The sequence below is a fragment of the Triturus cristatus genome, chromosome 3_1, assembly GCF_964204655.1.
Source record: "Triturus cristatus chromosome 3_1, aTriCri1.1, whole genome shotgun sequence".
Lineage (NCBI taxonomy): Eukaryota > Metazoa > Chordata > Amphibia > Caudata > Salamandridae > Triturus > Triturus cristatus.
Genome location: NC_140583.1, coordinates 627064696 through 627072277, shown reverse-complemented (window position 1 = coordinate 627072277; position 7582 = coordinate 627064696). Strand labels below are relative to the sequence as shown.

At 47.7% G+C, this 7582-nt stretch overlaps 1 protein-coding gene across 1 annotated transcript in view; it reads left to right on the top strand.

The window, feature by feature from the left end:
* The first annotated feature begins 2144 nt into the window (after nt 1-2144).
* Nucleotides 2145-7582, top strand: part of LOC146860662 (zinc finger MYM-type protein 1-like) — a 43912-nt gene continuing 38474 nt past the window's right edge. Inside the window, exon 1 of the mRNA XM_085644586.1 lies at nt 2145-2312. The gene's annotated coding sequence lies outside the window, so the exon portion shown is untranslated. The remainder of the gene's footprint in view (nt 2313-7582) is intronic.

Sequence of the window (7582 nt, the reverse complement as noted above, 5' to 3'; positions counted from 1 at the left end):
TAAATGGAGTAGGGATAGCTTGTGGCACCTCCACGTTTTTGGATTTCTTCGTTCTCTTTTTAGGAGGCGAATCGTCAGGGGTATCAAAACTGGCTGTATCTGAATCCTGACCCTTATCTTTGTCAGTATCGGGACGAGGAAGCGAAGAGTAAGAGGCAGAATGGGGCCACGGCTTAGGCTGAGAGCCATCTGTGGGAGCCCCTGCTGGGGCAGTGAATTTATGGCGCTTCGCAAACTTCTCAAGTTGCTTGGTTATAGGTTTCAACGCAGTAGCTAGCGCCTGCTGCACAGTTCCCAGAACTGCTTTCTCCAGGGCCTTGTTGACCGACTCCTGGACCGAGGCGCCCAGGGCCTCAACAATATTCTCTTCAATGGAAGGGGTATCCACTTCCTCCTCATATAAGGTATCATCCTCCTCATAATGAACCCAATTCTCCATTGCAGAACCAAATTTGTAGCAGAACCAAATTTGTAGATATACTTGCTCATCAGGCAAATAGTAAGGAGGAGTAAAGGGGGAGCCAACCCACAGCACAGATCAGAAGGAAAGGTACCTAGCTCCTCAGCAAAAGCTGTATCACAATTCTTACAGCCCTCAGGGCGTAGTGGAGCCAAAAAGAGCCAATATGTCCAAGGAGGTGTGCTCCCTCCAGGCCCAAATCGTTTTTCCAGCCAGCTAGGCGTAAAGCAATGCTCAAAGGTGAAAGTCCCCGGTGGAATAACCAAAACGAAAGAAAAAACAGGCAGTATCGACGTGCGTAGCCCAATCCTACCAAAATATGGCCCAATTGGGCTACGCAGGTGGAAACGAGACAAAAAAAACGAAAGTAACAGGCTCCAAAGCGCACCGGCTGATGAGGGAAGCCTCGCGCTATAATTTATGCATAGGAAAACACCGCCAAGAGCGGAGCGGTACCATTAATCCCTAAAGATGCAAATTTAAGCAAGAGCGCTAGACGTGCTAACAACAAAGCGGGCAGAACGCCCAGAGAGAGTCAGCTGAGAGAGCGCGAAACATGCGCTGCCAAAACCATGCGCTTAAGCCCCAGCGGGCCGCCTGGTATGCGAAACATTCAGCGCCCCGAAGGCATGCACAATACACGCACAGCAAAGCGGATGAAGTAAACACAGTTTAACCACATAAACATGAAGTAGCATATGCTGAAGCGTATAATAAAAACATCACCAAGAATGTAAATCAAGATAAACTCTAGAGCACTTAACTCTCTGCGTGAGCAGCAAAGAAAGAGGACAGGTTCCGGTGTTGGAGGCTCTTATGGGGCATTGCAGGATGTGATGTAATGCATGCATCATGGGAAATGTAGTTTTTGTTTACATAATACAAGTTTTCATTGGCTGCTGTGAGTAGCAATAAATAGAAAGAGAAGCATAATACGAAGCCTCCGGTCCTGTAATAGAATCACTCTCTCGATCTGACTGCCCTTGTATACTGAAAAGTGGTGACTGGAAAGGCTAAGGTATGAATGTCCATGTGTGTACACACCGATCAACCTGCACTTGCACTTGCACCCTCCAATCACCCCTTACAAGCTGATCAGCAGACTCCCTCAAACTGCCCCTCAATTTGGCACCTCCATCCAGGGATTCTGTGGCCGTTCCTCTAAACCCCTTCTCCCAACACATGCCACCGAAACCTTTGATCCAGTATTCTTCCTCCTCCTACCACTACACCTCGGAATCCGTTATACCTGCACCCCTTTGTTGTGTCTTTCACACAGTTTTTCGCATCTATCCTTGTAATCCCGACTGTACACCCATGGATGATCCAGGTGCGTACATGTCCATCTCCGAACCCTTTCCCTACCTGTACGTCGCCTAGTCCCACCCGCAGGTAAAGCTCTTTGCGACGCTATGCCCAGTACACTTAAGGAGTTAGGGCATAGGCCTCCTCCATGCTTCCAGTGTGGGGTTTTGTGGGTCTTTTGATGGGGTCAGTTCGGGGATAGAACACTATTCAACTTCCCCAAGTGACATTAAACCGCGCATGCGCAACATTCGGTGTGAAGCTCCCCCTCCTTTTTAGCAGGACTCGTGCCTTCTCATTCCTGCTAGCAGCTAGAACAATCCCAGGACACTATGCGCAATTCCCACGCCAAGCATGGCAGTACGCGCATGCGCAAGGTAGTGTCTACTCTGTGGTTGTGAACTGCTTCCGGAGTCTGTGGGTGGATACCACTCTTTCTACGGGCCTGGTTGTAGAGTGGTCGTTCGTGCAAGCCCCGACCTGTGCCGCGTGTCTGAACAAACTTTTCCAGTGGCGATAAAGGTCCGACATTTCGCATCGTTTCTCAGTAAGTAGAAATATTTGTTCCTAATGGGCGTGGACGTGTCCATTAAGAATACATTATACGTTATTGTACAACATAACTGAGTAGAATTTAATTTGCTGTTTTACGAGATAAAATGTTTCCGATTTTGCTTAAAATATCCCTCCAATACAAGTCAAGGGGCACATACGTTTGCAGTATTCCCTGCTAAAACCTATGTTCAGACAGCATGGAAAAACTTACAACAGAAGTTCCGTTAGATGGACTAACTTAGTTAAAGACTAAGTGGTAGAAGATTTACTAGCCTTAAAGACTCTTCTTCCTCCTCTCCTTAAAACAGTAATCCGTGGCAAAAAAAACAAGCATTTACAATGCAATGGTCTCGGCATTGGTAAAGTTAGAGCTATTGGCATTGCTCATGACATTTTTTTTGTTTATGTTTTTGTTTTTAAAACATTTAAAGACACGGCATTGTCATGAGCAATGCCAATAGCTCTAACTTTAACAATGCCGAGACCGTTGCATTGTAAATGCTTGTTACTATGACCTGCTGGCTAGCTGTTTTTACGAGTGGAAATGATGCAGAGCTGAAGGAGTTCTCTCATTCCTCTCGGACTGGGCAAGCAAGTGGGGAGTTGAGAGCAGCGGCTAATGCTTCCGTCATCCCCCTGCAAGGCGGGGAATGGACATTGTTAGACCTTAAGACATCCTGAAGGCACTGATTGGCACAATCACCAGAGCGTCATTACCCAAAGAGAGGAGGGCCCTGAAGCACAGTTGGCTGGCTGGAGTACCCAGAAGGGGAAAGGAGAAACAGAAATGGGAAAAGAAAGGTAATTTAGAAAGGAAGGGAGAGAGAGTCAAAGAGAAAGCTATTTCTGGGCCAAGAAAGGAGGACACATTTTCACAGACTATGGTTTTTACGAGTATGGGTGCTGGAAATCAGTGTCAATTACACCGAGTGCAGGAAGGAATCAAAGCGACACTGATGCAAAAGAACCCATGCCGTCATCTACTGTGAAACTTAGGGAAAATCTCATACAAGACACTCGTTATAATGTAGTAAGAAAACGTGCAAGAGAGCTGAGGTGCTAAGGTAGAAATTCTACACTCACCCACACTTGCATTCCTTCTTTCAGGCCCACAGTTCACTGGCAGCATCTTCAGTGCACTATTCTCCAGCGTTTTGGGGCTTATGGTAGACAGTCTACAACCTCCAGGTCCCCCTCCCCCCCCCCCCCCCCCCCCCCCCGCCTGCAGTACATCCAGCCACCAGCCTTTGACGGGGGGAGTCCTGCCAACAATAATCCTATCAGCGCGAGTTCACCGATATATTCCACAATAAGGCCTCACCAAAGCTAGTCATGCACTGTGGGGGGAGGGGCGCCAAACTGAATTAAAAAGTAGGCAGTCAGGGTGTAGAATGGCCGATTACTCCACATCGTCCCCACTTTATAACTCGCCCACCCTGCTCCTGTCGCCTCTCTGCCCCTCCTGCTCACTACCTGTCCTGCACCTCTACACTTCTGTCTCTTCCTGTTTCTGCCCCTCTCTGACGCCTGTCCGCTACCTTTAATCACTTTCCACCCCGTTTGCCCTCACTGTCCTCGCCGCCTGCCCTTTACCTCTGCCCTGTTTCTGCCCTTGCTCCTCGTGCCCTGCCCCCGAGTGCCCGGACCTGCAGCTCAGCAGCAGCGCTCTCTCCACAGCCCAATGAAGCCTATTCTCTGCCCAGGGCTGTCCCAGACACCAAGGGCCGATCCTTTTTCTGCATCCCATACTGAAGAGCCACCATCTCCTTCTCCCTCCCGTGTTTCATAGGCACCAGTGAACACCTCTCCTGTCATTGACCTCTCCTTGTACAGTGGGGGACCCGCCTCACCTGGACTGTGAGAGGCGTTCGGACCCGACACAGGCTGGCTTTGGAGGCCTCTCTGCGGGGCTCGGTGAGCCGGAGGAGCGCGGAGCCTCTGATAAAAGCAGCGGCCGGTGGCACGCGGAGGACGCCCACACTACGGACACAGCACCAGAGGGCACGCGACGCCATGACTGCTCCCACAGTGCACCGCACCGGAAGAGCAAGTCAAGGAGGGTAGACTGGCCGCGGAAACAATAGAGGGGAGGCGTGTTCAAACAGGAGATAGAGCGTCTACAAGACTACAGCAACTACAGAGCGGTGAAATAGAGAGTCGCCTCAACGGCTAGAGCGTCTCCAGCAGAAACGAGCGGGTGGGGTGGAAAAGCGACTCCGATGTCACTCATAACTGTAGTCCGCTTTCGCTCCGCGACCGTTTACAGTTACTGTGTAGCTCTGCAAAACCATGAAACTCCTCGCTTAATGTTTTCCGCTTCTTTAAAAACGTAAAATATTTCTGAAATTAGCAAGTCATCAATTCTTCTCGTAAAGGGCCACGTTTTCAAAAACGGTTTACAAATTAACGGAAATACCAGTTAATTAAAATTGGGACAAATCTGAAATCTGCATATACAATACTCGAAATATTACTGAGAATGCTGAACGTTTAAATCGATATGCTGTCAGAAGACACTACTAAATCGCCCTAACAAGTAAAGAGGGCACCGGAAGACACCACCGCCTTTCTCCGAGGCAGAGCAGACATGCCTCGGAGAAAGGCAGCGTCGTTTTCGGATTCGGGGGCGGGTTTTGCTGTTGTCTCCTCCCTGAGACTTTTCGCTAAAAACACGCCCCCCGATCCGAAAAGGACGGGGCCTAATCGGAGTGACTGACCTCTTCTCCAGTGGCTGGCCAGCATTTACGAGGCCAGCCAATGGAGAACAGGGGAGAAGAGGGGCGGGTTCAAGCCCCTCTTCTCCAAGTCATTAAATCTCGCGAGCGAGACTGCGTAAGCGCAGCCTTCGCTAGCCGAGACCTAAAAAGTGGGTCTTCCATCAGTGCCTCCTCATCACAAGTCGTACTGTTGAGCTTTTATCGCGGAGGAGTCTTGTAATGTTGTTGACACACATGGCGAAGACATGGACTAATCACTGCACGCTGGACACGGAACTATTCACAACAAAACAGTTATCTGGATCAATTTTATGGAGTACAATGGAAAAAGGTTAACAACTTAGTCCAACAACTTTTTCCTCTCGTTTTAAATTGTAACTGATGCTAAAAATGTGTTTTTTTAATAGTGCTTTTTAACTGTATATGAACAAGATACCTTTACAAATTATGTTTTAATGTATGCAATGGTTTTAATTAATCAAGCACTAACGTTTCTATGTATTCTGCTCACCACACTGTTTTAGGAGAGATGTGTGAAGTGAAAGATGAAATTCACGATTCTAACTTCAACTCTAGAATATTTGGAGTAAGCATAATTTCCCTCCCCCCCCCCCCGCAATACATACTACATGCCAACATTTTAGAAGACGAACGTGGGAGATAATCTGGAGAATGTATTTCTTCCATTACCGTAAAGGCAGTTTCCGGCGGGAAACAGCCAAATAAAGTCATATTGGTTTTAAAAATCGTGCGTCTCCAGCCTGTTTTGGGCACGTATGCAAATATTCTAGGTGGTAGTTTGTCTTTTTTTTTTTTTTTTTTTTTTTTTTTTGGTGCGCTGATTTATATAGCGCGAACTCTGCCCAAAGGTATTGGAGCGCTTTACATGAACCCAGTTGTTATACAAGGACCCATTCATTTTTGGTAGGCACGAGGAGATTAAGTGATTTCCCAAGAATGACAGGATGTGATTTTGCCATTATAACTCCAGCCCTGAACATATTTTTAGTGGGGGTCGAAAAGTAGTAATTTGATTTGTGAAAAGTGCTGCCTAGAAGGCAAACAAACATTTGCAATGCAATAGGTCTCGCATTCACACGAGTTTGAGATATTGGCATTATAAATGACAATGCCTTTTATTTATGTTTTGGTTTGGTGGTATTGGTGGTGGTGATGGTGGTATTGGTTATGGTGGTGGTGGTGGTATTGGTTATGGTGGTGGTAGTGGTTATGATGGTGGTATTGGTGGTGGTAGTGTTGTGGTATTGGCACTTGTGGTGGTCTTGGACAGTGAAGAGAGGCAGAGAAGGGCGGACAGTGAAGAGAGGCAGAGAAGGGCGGACAGTGAAGAGAGGCAGAGAAGGGCGGACAGTGAAGAGGGGAAGAGAAGGGCGGACAGTGAAGAGGGGAAGAGAAGGGCGGACAGTGAAGAGAGGCAGAGAAGGGGGGACAGTGAAGAGAGGCAGAGAAGGGGGGACAGTGAAGAGAGGCAGAAGGGAAACAGTGAAGAGGGGCAGAGAAGCGAGGACAGTGAAGAGGGGCAGAAAAGGGAGGACAGTAAAGAGGGGCAGAAAAGAAAGGGAGGACAGAAAAGAGGCAGAGAAGGCAGAACAGTTTAAAGAGAACAGATTGGAGACAAGGTCCGACAAGCATTAGCAACCCCAGTCTTGGCCAAGAGGCCATTGTTTCATTTTTAAATGTTTTTTTTTTTCACAAACATACGCAATAGGCATTAAACGTTTAGAAATAAAACAAAAAATGCTGCAGTCTAAAAGTAAAATGCTGCTGCTGTGTTCAATACTTTAAAGTTTGTGCGCTTTACATGAGCACTAGTTAAGTTACACAGTGACACTTTAATGAGGCTGTGCATGTGAAAAGGATTCTGGGAATGGTTGCGTGCGGTGGCCACATACCCACTGTCAGTTGCTGGGGCAGAGATAACCAAGCTTTCATAGCATAAGCATGTAAATGTGGGGCACTGCAGGAGCCGAACATGTGGCTCGAAAAGGCGTAAAGCGGTTTATGTTATGAACGTAGCTTCAGGGCGCTGTAGCAGTTTCGGTTTGAGGGCCCCGCTCCGTGCGGTTCTAGGGTTGATACTGGCGCAGTCAGGTTGCCTGATGTAGCCCCCTTTCTCTGGAAAAGCTTGATTTGTTTACTGTTTTCTAGTGGTTAATGTGTAAAATAAAGGCTTCTTCCTGCCACTGATCGTCCTTGTGTACTGCATGCATAGGCTGAGTGAACCAAAGAACTTTGCCTTTTATTTCTCACAGGCACAGTGATGGTTTGTGACGTCACCAAACAATTATGTAGCTTTAATGCAGTAATGTGTGTATATATGATGGCCTGGTATGTTTAAACCAACGTGTTCTGAAATGTTCAAAGATGGTGGGGTTGCAGTGTGGATGTATTCCTCGGCAGATCAGAGGCACTGGTCTCACTCTCACAACATCCCCCCCCCCCGCTCCCCTCATTTCCAGGCACTTAACATAAATACCGATCATATCAGGACGCCAGAGACATCCCAGGAGGCTGATGTGATCCA